Below are 15,981 nucleotides of genomic sequence, written 5' to 3'. Positions count from 1 at the left end.
GTGGACCATCAGTAAATGGCCCTCAGGATCTCTCGTCATATGAGCAGCAGAGCAGGAGGCAGCAACCCTGACCGAGTGAGGAGTCACCAAATACACCTTCAGGCCATCCCAAACGTCTTGGCCGATGTAGATGCTATTCGCATCATAACCTCTGTTCGGAGACGGTATCTTATAGATGTTTCATCACCTTACCATTAAATGCCTTCTTCACTCGCTCGTTGATGCCAATGGATCAATTCCATTTTTACTGTGAAAGTTGTCATTTACAACACAATTACAAATATAGTAGTATAAATCACAAATACAATTTATAAAGAACTAAAAGGACAGCAAAACATACCTTAAAATTTGCAGCGGCCATCTTAGCATAAGTTTCTTTTTCCTCTGGAAAGGCAAGAGACGGAGGGCCAACACTTTGTGGCCTGGTGCAACATGCGAGGTAGACAAGGTCATCCTTGGACGTGAGCAAAGGGTCGTCGCCCTCTTGAACAATTTTTGCCTCTTCGATACAATTTTCTCTGAAACAGGACGCGACCGCCTCGATGACGCGGCCGCCTCCATGGAACGGCCTCCGATGATCGGAGACGCTTCTGTTTCGGCGCGACAGAGTCATCTTTCGAGCCGGAACTCAAGGAGACCGGCGACCTTTGTGTTGCCGCAATGCCTGCCTCCCAAGAAGCTAAAACAAAATCCAAAGGTGATCTTCTCGTAGCGCCCTCCACCGGGATCGATCTGGAGGTCTGGAAAGACGACCTCCTCGACAAACGCCTGACAAGCCTGCTCGAGGGAGAAGGCGGTTTGGGAGAAGAACCCTCATCTTTCCTCGACAGAGGATCGTCCTCTTCATTCCCAACACTTCCCTTGATCGAGGGGGCAACGCCCTTACTGCGAGGGAGCAAAAACGCAGCTCAAATTCGAGCTTCGTTAAACGACAACCATTGAATATGACTATGATTCCCAACTCCTACCGGTTCCTGAACTAGCTCTAAATCAGTCTCTACACTCGCAACAGCTAGGTTATTATTTAAACCATTTCCATCTCCACAGATTTTGTAATTACCTTTAAAAAATTGTTGTGACTACCATTTGATTCCTGCTGTACCCCTTCTGAAATCATAGACACTGTTAACTTGTCCTCATGTTGAAAGCTCCGCTTGGGACTATCTATGCCCAGTATCTTCTTGCTCCCTCACGTACATTTTCCACCGGACTCCTCTCACATCTTTAACCCCGATGAGTCCGGTCCCTATAACCTATAGTCGTAGTTGTTCACAATCCTAATATTAGGGTTTTAGTTAGCTACTCTAGAACACAAGCAGTAAGATCAATTATAATGAAGTATGTCTAATTATCACCTTAACAATTCTGTAGTTTTGGCTAATCATTCATAACCTTAAATAGCCTTATATCTAACAAGGTGAATTACTCAGGCATAGTAAAGCAGAACATATCAAATATCTGAATAAACTGCATAAATCAAATAAGGTAAGATAAAACTGGAGTTCCAATACAAGCACTGAAGCAGTTTTGGATCTTCTCTCCAAACAACTGAAAACCGTAAACCGTTTGCTGTGAATGAAAATAAGAAAACGTGTGTTGCATAATACAATGGCAGAGCACTTAAATATTAGGTTACTCGGCCAGAGACAGTCTTGTAAGTATGTGGATCTTTCAGCTTAAGTAGGCCAGGAAACAAGTTGAGCCTTTCGCTCTTCACTATTGATCGAAGACAATGTGTCTTATCGTTCCACGATTGACTTAAATATGACTCTGGCTGGTTCCTTGAACAGCTACGGGTTTCTTTTATCTTTAGCTCCAAAATGTTCTATAATCACCACATTGCTCCAAAACATACATGAACCTATAAAGACTCTAAAAAGACTCCAATACATAATAGATAAACTCTAAAACAACTTTATACCATGGCTGAAAACAGGCTAAATCAGTGGTATATCAAGTACTTTCTTGCGTTCTTAGGATATTTGCATGTTAGATTACGAGTGATGATGTTATGTTTTAACTGGTATGTTTATGTGTATGAACATATAATTGATCTTGAAAAAAATTTGAATGTTAAGTGGAAAATGTTATAAAAATTGATTAATAATGAGATTTAAGGAAAGAATAAGACTATACGAATGAACTTAAATAAGGGAAGTACATGATTGATCAATGAAATAAAATAAGGAAAGTATGTTTTCCGACTGTAAAGATGTAATATATATGATCATGTTTTGGCTTTGAGCCGTTTATGTTGACTTCGACCGTTATGGACCTTCAGATCGCCTGTTGGCTTCGGCTGTAGGTTGGCTGTGAACCGTAGTGGACCGTTGGGTCACAAGTTTGGATACGTCCATATGTTTGGCTATGGTCATAGGTTGGCTTCAGCTGTAGGTTTGGCTACGGTCGCAAGTCTGGCTACGGCTGTAGGTTGATCGACCTTTGGGTCCAAATCTTAGGAAATGATAAAGTAAAGAAATTATATAACCGGATGTTACGTTGTTAGTTCTGAATGAATTAAAATGGATAATTAATAGGAGAATTGCTAAGTAAGTACTGATGGAAAATGATTGCTAGGTTGAAAGAATGGAAGTGCTAGGTTCTTAGAATGGAACGTAGAATTTTATTGTTTTATTATTGAGTTGCATGTGGGCGGTTTTAAGCGTCTTCAGTGAATAATTTTGTATACTTATGACTCCTTTTACGATGCATGTTAGGTTGACTATGTGGAACAGAGCACATGACTATAAAGACCATCGGGAAAGGGTATTTTGAATTTGGGTAATGTATAAGAGTTTTATAAAGATATTCTTCTTGTAGACAAATTTATATTCAGTATGTAGTCTCGTATTTCATCAATAAAGTGGCAGTTCTTCTTCTTTTCATTGATAAAATTTGACTCAATTTTTACTTAGAATTTCTAATGTGTTTTCCAAATTTTCTGGGTTGGGGTGTTTCACCAGGTCTGATCCTATGCTTGGAGAACATATGTTTAGTAGATGGATCATAGACCTCTTCATCCCAATTTAATGGCTACGGTTGGGTTTGTAAAGACATTTCTTGACGATTTCAATTAATGGGGATAAGAAACCTTGGACAATGGGAATCAGTTTTGCACTTAGAATTAAGAGCACTCATTTGGGTGGTCGAGAGTGTGTTAAGTCATTTTGATTGTCAGAATTTCAAAACGGATTTGAAGGACTTGATCACCATAATTGCAGAACCTCATGTGTTTCCAAATTTCTCAATAGAGATGAATACTATAAAGACTTTTCAAAGACGATTTCTAACATTCAAGATATAATATTTTTCTCAGACGCAAAAGACAATTTTGGATTTTGTATTTATAACTGCGAGATCTTTTCATAAAGATCTTTGTCATGTTGGTTATTATATTTCAGTTTTACTTTTCAAATTACCTCTAGTTTGAGTAATAGAATGACCATGTGATGGAAAGTTAAAACATGGTACATTCTGAAATGCTCACTGGTTATTATTATATATAAAACTTAATAGTTACACTGTAATTAGTTATTCAAGATGAAACTCAGATTCTAGTTTTTGGTGGTGCTGGTGTGCCCCCATCGGTGGAATAGGAACATTCTTAGGTAACATATTTTCCCTGGATCGAACTGGAGGTTCGTAAGGATTAGGTCCCGATGGTGGGACTGGCCCTCTAGAGTATTGCCGTGGATCAACCGATCCTATGAGCGAATTTTCCAAGTTCGTCTTAGTTGCTTCAAGAATACCAGCGAAGAGGAGAACAAAGATTGTTACCGCAAGAAACAAATTTGATTTCATCATTTGATAATATACTTTTGATAATGCAAAATGTACTGATCGATTTTAATAAGGTTTTATAGTTCTGTTGACAAGAACTCTTATTCAAATAATATTATTTTCATGAATATTCGAAATCTTTGACCAAAATACTAGTTTGGTTATAATATCCAACTTTAATTTTCATAAAAGAAAATATAATCTTTTTTTAGAATAAAAGGAAATATAATATCTTCATCTAGTCAAGGAAATATAATATTTTTTTTAGAATAAAAGGAAATATAATCTTCATCTAGTCAACATGTTTAATATAATCTCTTTATAATGACATATTGTATTTAAAGCATACGGACTAAGAGCATCTCCAAAAAAAATTCTATAACTTCAAATATAGAGTTTTTTGGTTTACAAAAAAAATTTCAAAACTTCAAATTTAGATTTTTGAGGAGTGAAACTTCATATTTAAAGTTTCACAACTCAAAACTTCAAATTTGAAGTTTCATCTTTTTATTTGCATTTTGATCGTTACAATTAATTACACATTATATTTATGATTATTATATTTTTATCATTTTGATCTTTAATTTTTTATATCTCATAACTATTTCAGATTAAGTAAAATAAGTACACACAAAATTAAATAAAGTAATTTATATTATTTTAAAACTAGAATTAGAGAACAAGAATATTACAAAAGAAACATAATAAAAGATATTTTTTAAAAAGCTACATGAACACAAAAATTACGACAAGCACATTTAAAATATTACAACAACGCTAATGGTCTCTAAAATTTGCTCTGAAACCTCCAAAATCTCTAAAATATTGTCCAAACAAATTTTGTATAAACAAAGATGGAGCATTACAGAAATAGTATTAGGGAGTAATGTGGTATTTTCTTATATTTTAATATTTTACTATGTATTTGTTGGTTTCAAAATCGGTCAAGACAAAATCGATCCCCGAAAGTCCTCGGAAAAACCAAATGGTATTCAAAACTTCAAAAAACCGAGAGAACGGATAACAGAAACAAGACACCCGAGGAACGTGCGCCAGGAGACCAGACTCGCGTTCTGCTTGCCAGGCGCCCATACCTACGTTCTGGTCGCCGGACGTCAAGACGGACAGCCCGTTTCTGCTCGCCGGGCGACCAAACTCGCGTTCTTCTCGCCGGGCGCCCATGCTTATGTTCTGGTCGCCGGGCGAGCATAACGGACGTCCCGTTTCTGCTCGCCGGGCGACCAGACTAGCGTTTAGGTCGCCAGGCGCCCAGCCTTACGTTCTGGTCGCCAGGCGAGCAGAACGGACATCCCGTTTCTACTCGCCGGGCGACCAGACTCATGTTCTGGTCGCCGGGCGAGGAGAACGGACGTCCCGTTTCTGCTCGCCGGGCGACCAGATTCGCGTTCTGCTCGTCGGGCGCCCAGACTTATGTTCTGGTCGCCGGCGAGCAGAACGGACGTCCCGTTTCTGCTCGCCGGGCGATTAAACTCGCTTATGCTCGTCGGGCGCCCAAGCTCACGTTCTGGTCGCCGGGCGAGCAGAACGGACGTCCCGTTGCTCGTCGGGCGACCAGACTGCGCCCAGCCTTACATTCTGATTGCCGGGCGAGCAGAACAGTCGTTTCGTTTCTGCTCGCCGGAAGACCAGACTCGCGTTCTGCACGCCGGGTGCCCAGACTTACGTTCTGGTCGCCGGGCGAGCAGAACGGACGTCCCGTTTCTGCTCGCCGGGCGACCAGACTCGCGTTCTGCTCGCCGGACGACCAGACTCGCGTTCTGCTCGCCGGGCGCCCAGACTTACGTTCTGGTCGCCGGGCGAGTAGAACGGACGTCCCGTTTCTGCTCGCCGGGCGACCAGACTCGCGTTCTGGTCGTCGGGCGCCCAGACTTACGTTCTGGTGGCCGGGCGAGCCGAACGGACGTCCCGTTTCTGCTAGCCGGGTGACCAGACTTGCGTTCTGCTCGCCGGGCGACCAGACTCACGTTCTGTTCGGCGGGCTGCTGGTCGTTCAGAGAGTACGGCCAATTCTTCGTATAACCGTCCTGGCACTAGTCCAGTTTATACTTTGCATCCTTGCTTGAAGCTTCGCAGTACGAATCTTAAAAATCATGAACGTAAGACTTCCGTTCCGTTTCGATCGGAATCGTCGAGGAAGATTCGGAAAATCGCGAAATGTTCGATTAACGGAAAGATTTCAATTCATCGTATAAAACGATGGCGGTCATCTTAAAACACCAATCATCTCAACTATACGAGAAATTGGGGATCTTTCGGAAAATCGATATCACGACAAGATTACTTTCTCGGAAAAATCGTAAAAACGTCCAAGGTCTAAAGAACGGCCCGAAAGGGTCCGAACACGACCAAACAGCCCGTTTACGATTTTATAAATCTAATTCGAGATAAGTATGACGGTTTGTGTTTATCTTTACATAACAAGATAAATGTCAAGTTTTCCAAAGATAAATGCGAAGTTTCCCGATAGACATCAAGATCGACGAAAATGGAAAAGCCCGATTCGCGAGAGATCTGGCCCAAAGGGAGGATAGACCGTCTTAAGGAGAAGTATATAAGAAAGCTTGGGGCTAGGAGCAGAGGGAAGATCATCAAAATTTCTCTAGAGCAACTTAGGCATTTTTTATTTCCATTTTTGCTAGCGAGCTACGACTCAACTAGGTTAGATTTAGGTTGCTAGACTAGCGAACTGACCGACAGCTCTCGTAGCCGACGTCTTTACCTGTTGTCCAAACGTTCAAACGCGAATTCAGAAATAAGATCATCTTTATTCTTTTCTTTTTCCCTTACGATTTTAATACAAACTTCTCGATATATTGATTGTCTTGTGCGTGGCCCCACAGATATCTTGGACTTTCAGGGGAAGTTAGGTTTACTTAACTTTCCTCCGTTTGTTATTCACTAAAATCGACAGTGCGAATTTCGGTTTCCACAGTATTTTTATTTATAATTTTATATTGTAGTGTTAGATTTTATTAGTTAATATTGTTGTAATATGTTTTATATATGTTCTAGTTATTTATGAAAGTGTTCTAGTATCGTTTGTTTTTCGCTTTTGGGCTTTAAATATATAAAAATTAATATATTAAAGACAAAATTTATTTTAGTTTAATTCAGTTTGAATATCTTCATTTTTAATTTATTCGGTTTAACTGAATGTTGTAGCTACATAGAGTTTATATTTTAAAAATCCAGTTTAATGGTTAGAAATTGGATTATAAAAACATATAAAATGTGTTGACAAAAGAAAGAGAAAATTCTAATCTTATTATTTATATTTTTTAGATTATAAGATGTAATTATTAAAACTGAGCTATTATTAAAACATATGAAAATTCATATTCTAAAAAAATCTCTAATCTTTAAATAATAAGAGTAATAAACTTATAAAAACAAAATTTTCACATATCAATATTATCCACGTAAATATATAGAATATAATTTACAACTTTATTCGTATAAAAATATTATATTTCCAATATGCTGTTGGAAATCTTTGACCAAAATACAAGTCTGGTTATAATATCTCAACTTTAATTTTTATAAAAGGAAATATAATCTTTTTTAGAACAAAAGGAAATATAATCTTCTTCTAGTTAGCATGATTAATAGATCCTTTTTATAATGATATATTTAAAGCATGTAGAGTAGGGGCCGTGTTTTGAAACCCGAGCCAGATCCGCGGTTGAACCATGATACCACTCAAGTTATCCTACAGAATGCTTTATTCTCTCAAATAAGAGGTTCAGCTGTAGTACTTAGGAATCGAATCACAAAGAGTTAGCGAACCAATTAAATCTAATTAATTAATCAATCCTAGGTGAAGAACATCCACAATCTGCTTGTGAAGTAAACCTCCTCAAAGGATTTTTACAGTGGTATTCTGAGAACTCTCTTAGTAAAACCATCCATCTCCTTCTCATTAGCTTCCCTCTTATGGTTCTTAGGAGTTTTTTCCTTCCTCTTCCTTAACCTTCTTCCTTCAGTTCCCTCTGATACTGGTGTAGTGTCTGAAGGGTTACTAGTAGTCTCTGCAGGGTGAGCTGATGGTTTAGGTGGTGGTCGGAGTGCATTGATTCGGTTGATGTCAATTGATGGTAACTGCACTCGGTATGTGAGAGGTGCGTGTCGATCGATAGGTGGAGAAAATGGTCGATCGATGCATGTCTCATTACTATGTCGATCGATGAGTGGCTCATCTCGTCGATCGATATTCTCGTAGGTAAGGGTGGGTGGGTGTGGATGCAAAGCCGTGAATTCAGCATGTGTCAAAATCCTTACTGCGTTGCAATCCACACTCGTTTCCGGAAATGACATCGCTATTGTTGATCGATTTGAACAATATGGTGTCGATCGATACCATTGCGATCCACCAAAACTTAGTGAACTTTCCACTTCGAAGTCTCCCTCTTTGAGCTTTTCATGCTTCACCACTTGCCAGAAATTATCATCTATGATGGCATTCACGTGGTGTTTCATGCTTCCTTCTCCTACTTTCTCAGAAGCTCCAGTTCTCTTGATATAGTCTTCAGCCTGAACAATTTGTGTCTCAAGCTTTCTAACCTGAGTACAAATTGTATCTATCCTTGTGTTCAGATTGTTGTGGACAGAGAATCTTTCCAGTGAAATCAACTGTAAGCTTCTGCTGTCCTCCAAGAACTTTGTTAATCATGACTTCAATCTTACTCTCCTGGGTGGGTGGTGGTGGGTACTGGTAAGATGAATTCCCGTAATTCCTGATGTTGTTGAAGGGTTTCTGATTTTGTGAACTCTGGTTGTAGTTACTCTTCTGACCACTGCCAAAAAATTTCATGTTGCCATTCTGGTTTCCAGACCTATGAAATCCAGTACCTCCAATGTAGTTCACATCTTTTTCTGTATCAGCATCTCTAGCCTCTCCTTCCTCAGCTGAGTAGGCTTACTTCCTCAGAAGCTCATGAATGTTGGGGTCAAAAACGGTCCCAACAAAATTAACGTTCGAAAATATTTTTAGAAAAAGATAATTCTCGTAAAAATTACTTAAACTAATTTTTACGATAAAATTCTTGAAAAGATTTGTCCGCAGCATCGAAACAAGCTCCAATGGTTCGTGTTGACGACGAAGTTAGTATCAAAACATTCGATAAAATATATACGTCTTTGTTTTCTTTATGAAAGAAATCGTAAAGATCAAATCCTTACGAAGAACTCTACGACTAAATCGTGTTCTCGTTAAAACGCGATCATTTGAATAATGAAAGATCGATAAACGGCGAGGACAGGGCTCAGTCATCACAGAGCAGCCAAGGGAACGTCCGGCTCGGTCGCTATAGCGACCAAGCTCGGAAACAAGCTCGGTCGCTATAGCGACCAAGCTCGGAAACAAGCTCGGTCGCTATAGCGACCAAGCATATATACACCAACCATCTTCCGAAGCGTCTAAAGTCCTCCGAAACGACGATACGACGTAAAACTATGCACTCTCGACTATCCTTATTACGATCTTCCGCAAACCACGACTAACCATTTCTTGATTTCTCGATCAAATGGGATTATCAGTTTGGTTTACGATAAAACCGCAGAAAATTAACTTTATCAGAGAAATCGCGACAAACGTCTCGAATCAAAAGACGGCCCAAAGAGTCCTAAACTTGATTCGAGGCACACTTACGATTTCTTGAAAAACCCATAAACCTTGCGAGGGTTTTTGCTTGGAGGATAAATATCAGTTTCCGTGGATAAATGGAAAGTTTTCGCAGATAATCATGAAGATCGGAAAAATGGAATATCTCCATTTTTGGCCTATGACGGCTTAAGGCAAAAGAGGAAGGCGTAAACCAACCTAGAAGGGAGTATATAATGAGTTCAAGACGAGAGATATAAAAAAGGGACAACTCTCTTAGACTCATAATTCTCGGCACTTAGAAACTTAGGCTTTATTCTCGACAAGTCCGGTTTCTATGACTGGCACTCAATTACTAGACGAACTCGCCCAGACAGTTCGATCTCTTGTCCAGCTCTATCAATTGAACTATGTTCGGCTTGATCCTCGAAAAGGGTACGTAGGCAGCCTTTAATAAGGTTCAGTCCGAAATCAAACAAAAACTGTTTCTGTATCTTTTTCGTATTTTGTTATCGAGCTGCGACTCAGCTAGGTTTAAGGTTTTAAGTCGCTAGAGCTAGATAACTCGCTGACAGCACTTGCGGCTAAAGCCCTTATAATCGCTTGTAATGCCCGCAATGCTTTTACGCGGATTCGAAATAAGATCTACTGTTCTTTCTAAATTCGTTTTGTTATCTTCTCATATTTTCTGCGTCTATTTGGTCACTTGTCGTTGGCTCCGAAGAAATCCGGGACCTCTTGGAAATTAGGGTTTTCCTAATTTTCTTATTTATATGATAATTTGACAGTGCGAATTTCGGTTCCCACAGTTTGGCGCTAGAAGGAGGGTAGTCACGGACTATTCTTACTCATAGCCACAAAACGATTGATCAAAAAGACGTACTCATATATAAAAGACAAACTCGCAGCACTGACTGCCCCTATGGCCAACGCTTACGCAAACGCCTTAGTGTTCAACAAAATCGAAAACTTAGTCGTGACTTTCCGTCACAGGAAGAGCACTAAATCGAGCTTGTGATATTTCCCTCCAAACACAAAGGGCAACGATAAACTCTTTCCAACCCCTTGAAATTCTTCTTATTACAGAGTTGGAGAAATCTCAATGCATAAGGGTTCGACCAATAACTGCGGAAAAACCCTAGGTTACTCGCAGAAAGTTAAACTCAAAGCCAAACTCGGTCGCTATAGAGACCGAACACCAAGACAAGCTCGATCGCTATAGCGACCAAGCACAGAACCATGCTCGGTCGCTATAGCGAGCCAAGCTTGGTCGCTATAGCGACCCAGCCCCAAGATGAGTCCTCCTCTGCGTTCTCCTTTGAATCCTCTTCGAAACGCTTTTCGTTTCGTCTCAATCGGAGTTTTCGTTGAGATTTTACAACGAAAACAAGTGGGACTCGTCTTGGCTCCCTTTCACTCGCTATAGCGACCGAAATGACATCCTCACTCGCGATAGCGACCTGTCAGGCCTCAAAGAAGTCCTCCTTTGTGTTCTCTTTTGATTTCTCTTCGGAACACTTTTCGTTTCGTCTCAATCGGAGTTTCCGTTGAGATTTTACGACGAAAACAAGTGTGACTCGTCTCGGCTTGCTGTCACTCGCTATGTCATACATCCTCACTCGCTATAGCGACCTGTCAGGCCTCAAAAGAGTCCTCCTCTGCGTTCTCCTTTTAATCCTCTTCGAAATGCTTTTCGTTTGGTCTCAATCGGAGTTTCCGTTGAGAGTTTACGACAAAAACAAGTAAAACTCATGTTAAACTCCTCGGCTTTTTCCTACTCACCCTACCTCCATCTTTGCGTTCACTTTCGAATCTCGATCGAAACATCTCTGGTTTCGCCTCGATTGAAGTTACCATTGAAACTTTATAATATCAAAAAAACAAAAAAAAACAAAAAAAAAATGCAAAGACTTGTTGTTTCGCATGGATTCAAATTGATCGTATAAAACAGCAGCAAATAACTTAACACTTTAGCCGCCTCAACTATACGATTACTTTGAACCTTTTTATTGACGTTGTATCGAAATGAGAAGATGTCAATCAAGTTTGGAAGATATATTTCGAGTTTTAAAGGATAAACACCAATGTCGAGAACGGTGAACGTACACGAGAAGAAGGAGGGGAAATAAGCGAGCAAAACTGAGAAAAGACAAAACTGCATTTCCGAAAACACTAAAGTATGTCTGACTTAGAAAATTTTATCAGATATTTATTTTTCCGTAGGATAAAGGATATCAACGTCTTAGGAACTGCCGTTAACTTTAAGGAACTTAGAATCTAGGTGGATAGTCTAGTAAGTTAAATAATAGGCAAAATTTCAGTCTTGTTCTTTTGGTCCTTAACTGACCAGGCGGTACTCGCAAACCGATCTAATCTCTCGCAAAACCAAGAAACGATCGCAACGCATAAATGCGTACTCATCCTGCGTCATAAAGAAAGAAAGAGCTAGAGATACGAACGTCGTCTTATTCGTTCCTAGTATTTTTCTTAAAAACTGAAGTATTCCAAGTCGTCAGCCTGAAAACACCACAGGCAATCCAACGCCTCATTAAAATCGTCTAAAGAGGCGAACGACAATCAAAGATTCTTCCAAATGCGTCAGCAATATAGCCAGACCGTCAGCGAACATAGTCTTGAGAGCTCTACAACATCTCTTGTCGCAATCTCGCGATTAGAAAACTTGTACCAACATCAGATTAATGAAACGACGGTTAGCGACTAGATCATATTGGAATAAGTTTCGGAAAACTCCATGAGTATTTCCAAGCGTGTGTCACTAAAAGTCGAAATCTAAACATAAATGTTTTATGTGAAATCCGCGGAAAACATCGAGACTCTGAAGTCTTCGATTTCCTAAAATTGGACGCCCATTATTTTTCGTATAACAAGAATATTTTATACGGAACAGCCTATGGGAAAAGAAGACCATCTTCAAAACAACTTCACAAACTTCGTGAGAAACTTACGAAAAACACCTTTACGATAATTTCACGAAAAATCCTCCGTATACTCAAACAAGGCATACGAAGCAACTTTTAGAAATAGACGTAGCGAGTTTTCCAGAAAACTGTCATATATAACTTTTCGTAAAATAAAAACAAAATTCCATGGAAATCGTTGACTCCTACTTTTTACTTCCATCGGTTACATCTGAGCAAAAAGTTGCATCGCAACCGAATCCGCAAAGGTTCTGCGTCAAGCCTCTTAAGATTTGTCTCCGGATAAAGAGGAAACAATTTTATCCGACTAAAAAAAACAGTATACGAAATACGAATCGTATGACTTAAACCCAAAGTGGAAACTTGTTTTAAAACTACCTTCAACAATAACATGGAACACTCCGCAGTACTTGACATGTTAATCTTGACAAACATTTTTTGGCCCTCGGCCAACTATGCCTCCCTGTAAATCGCGAACCAAAATTCGGCAGCTTCTTGGGGACAATCGGAAAACAAAAGTTCCATAGTCTGGTCCTTTGCCAGCAACATCCTTGGCTATATGGTTGAACACAACCTTCCCCCCCAAGCGAACAATTAAGCGGTCACTGTTGGGCCCAAATATGGCTCGTTAGCTGACGATATAACCAAAACGAATACTTGGCCGTGATAAAGCCCAATGCATATCAGCGACCTTAGCTAAGGCTTAATACGAAGCCGGAGGCTTGAAGCTAAGGGCAATCTTCGAAGAGGTCACGGTGAAGAGGAAGCTCACATCATAACAAAAGGAGCGCAGGACCCGGTCAAAGGGAAACTGTTGCAAATTCCTCAACAAACGGAGAAAATCTCGGAGATCAGTTAAAGATAATCAAGAGAAGTCCAAGGCTATTTAAAGAGAAAGTCGAAGACCTAAGAGGAGGGATTCAACCCTTATTCACTTTTACGATCATTCACATCATCTCTTAAACATTTCCTTATCTTTGTAATCATCAAGAGAAACATCTTTTGTAACCATTCTTTACCACATTATCAATATAAATCAAATTCATTCTATAAGTTATTACGGGATTCAGCCCGCGTTATTTTTCCCTAACCTCTTTCCTAAACTTTAACCTGACCTAAAAATCAGGAGGTGAGTTTAATCCCTCACAATTGGCGCCGTTTGTTGGGAAGAAACAGTCGAATCCCTTACTCTAACTTGAGGATGAATCCTACCAATCAGACAACGAATCCGTCTGACCTTAACCTCCCGATTCAGAGTGATGGCTCACCGAAAGATGGAGGCTCCAGTCTTGTAACTCCGGAGCCTCGACGTGGCGACCACCGATCTGGGCAACATCTTCCGGCTAACGTTCGAACGAGCCAGACTGCCACTGGAGTTACTAACCCGAGATCATCAGGTGGAACAGCTCCCGGGCTTCCAGTCACCGAGAATCCTCAGCAGCAAGCCACTCCGAATCAAACGGAGGCTCAGCTCTCTGAGATTCGTCAGATGATGATGCAGTTAGTGGATAAAGCTCAGGAAAATGAGCGTACGATGCATCAGCTAGCTGTTCGGCAGCAACGATTCGAAGAGATAACTAGATCTCTAAACGTAACAGCCCAACCACTGCAACGTCAAACTCCGAGGGTCACTTTCCGAGATCGATTGACCGATCCCTCGTTCCCTAGAGGACGTTTAGACTTTTCTCCTGACAGCACTGTTCTGGAAGGACGGAGATCTGCTTTCCAGACACCTCATACTGGGACAGCTCCCGCGTTTAACCCACCCATCACCAGTGCTTTGGGAAGTAACGTAGCAACAACCAGCTCCACACCCAGTCAGATTGCTGACCGGAGCACTCACTTGCCTCCTCCGCCGCCTGTTTTCAGGTCCGGAGCAGGAGTATCCTTCCCATCCGGGGGCAGAACATCAGCTTCGGTTTATCAAACCAGAAGCTCAATCCCGAATGTGGACGGGTATCAAAGGGCAGACACCGATAACCCAAGAGCCGGTGAACGACTTAGCCCACCAGCCGCATGGGAAGATGAGCCAACACGATTCCACCAGGAACCTGCTCGTCAGACACCTAATAATGATCCAAATGTCCTTCCCCTAGAGGGACCTGACGCCATTCGCAGGTACATGGAACGAACTCACGCAGCTCTCCAAAAATTGGGAGCTCAAGTCCACAAGGCAACGAGCTCAGCTCCCGAAATTGATAGCTTGATTGAGGAAACCCGTGGGACTCTATTCACTGACAGAATTGCCAGCTCTTACATAAGAGATACCCGAAAAATTAGAATCCCCGAGTATGACGGGACTTCTGACCAAAAGGCCTATTTGAGAGCCTTCAGATTAGCTATCGTGAAAGCCCATTTTACGCAAGAAGAATGTGAAGCAGGTTACTGCAGGACATTCGCCGAAAACCTGGTCGGAGCAGCCCTTGAGTGGTTCTCTGGTCTCGAACCAGCCTCGATAGACAGCTTCGATCAGTTAACTAATGTCTTCATGAAACAGTACTCGACCCATATCCTGAAGCAAGCCTCTGAGGCCGACCTCTGGAAGGTCAGACAAGGAATGGGGGACTCGCTACGAGTCTACATCGAGAAATTCAGAGCAGTAAGAACTAAGCTCTCGAATCCCAACGACCAAGTCGCCATCGAGGCCCTTAGAAGAAGTTTGTGGTATAAATCGGATTTCTGGTCGGAACTAACACTCAATACTCCTCCAACTATCGATGATGCTCTTCATAAAGCCACTAGATATATTACTTTGGAGGAAGAGACAGCTGCACTGGATAAACTCCACAAGAAACCTAAGAATCACTCGAAAGGTGAATCCTCAGAGGCAAAGGGACCTCATAAAAGGGGGAACCTCCGAAATAATCAGACCCAGGGAAAGCATTCCTATGCAATCGAGGAGGACAAGGAAGAAAAACCTGTCGCCGCAGCAAACAAAACTCACTGGTCAAAAGGCTTTGATAAGAACAAACATTGTTCCTATCACGATCGAGAAGGGCACTCAACTGAAGAATGTTGGGACCTCCAACGACAAAAAGCCACCGCCTTATCAGAAAAGAGGTCCCAGAGATACCTCTCCAAAACGCGAAAGGTCACCGGAGAAGGAGACAGATTCGCCACCTCCAGCTCCCAAGAAGAGAGTCGACATGATTCTTGGAAAATTCCCCCAAGGAAAAAGCCTACAAATTGAGGCTCTCTTGAGCAAACCGTCACCTCAATCGAGTTCCGACTCGAGGGTGAACTGTATCCTTGGAGGATCAGATATATGTCAAGACTCCGTCAATTCCATTAAGAATCACGTACGGAAGGCTGTGTCTAACACTGGACCTAAGCCTCCAACCCCGAATCCAATACTAAGATTTTTTTCTGGGAAAGCGAGACCTCAAACCTCGACAGATCTCACGATGATGCTCTGATTGTCACCCTGAACATCGCAGGATACAAGGTGCCTAAACTCATGATAGACACAGGAAGCTCTGTTGACCTTATTTTCTACAACACCCTGAAAGGGATGAAAATAGACGACTACGAAATTATTGGCCAAAAAGCTAATCTCGTAGGTTTCTCCGGAGAAACAGCTACCTCATTGGGAACTATCAAGCTCCCGATCATATCTGGCGGAGTAATAAAAATGACCAACTT

The sequence above is a fragment of the Raphanus sativus genome, chromosome 9, assembly GCF_000801105.2.
Source record: "Raphanus sativus cultivar WK10039 chromosome 9, ASM80110v3, whole genome shotgun sequence".
Lineage (NCBI taxonomy): Eukaryota > Viridiplantae > Streptophyta > Magnoliopsida > Brassicales > Brassicaceae > Raphanus > Raphanus sativus.
Note: the sequence above shows the minus strand (reverse complement) of the source record.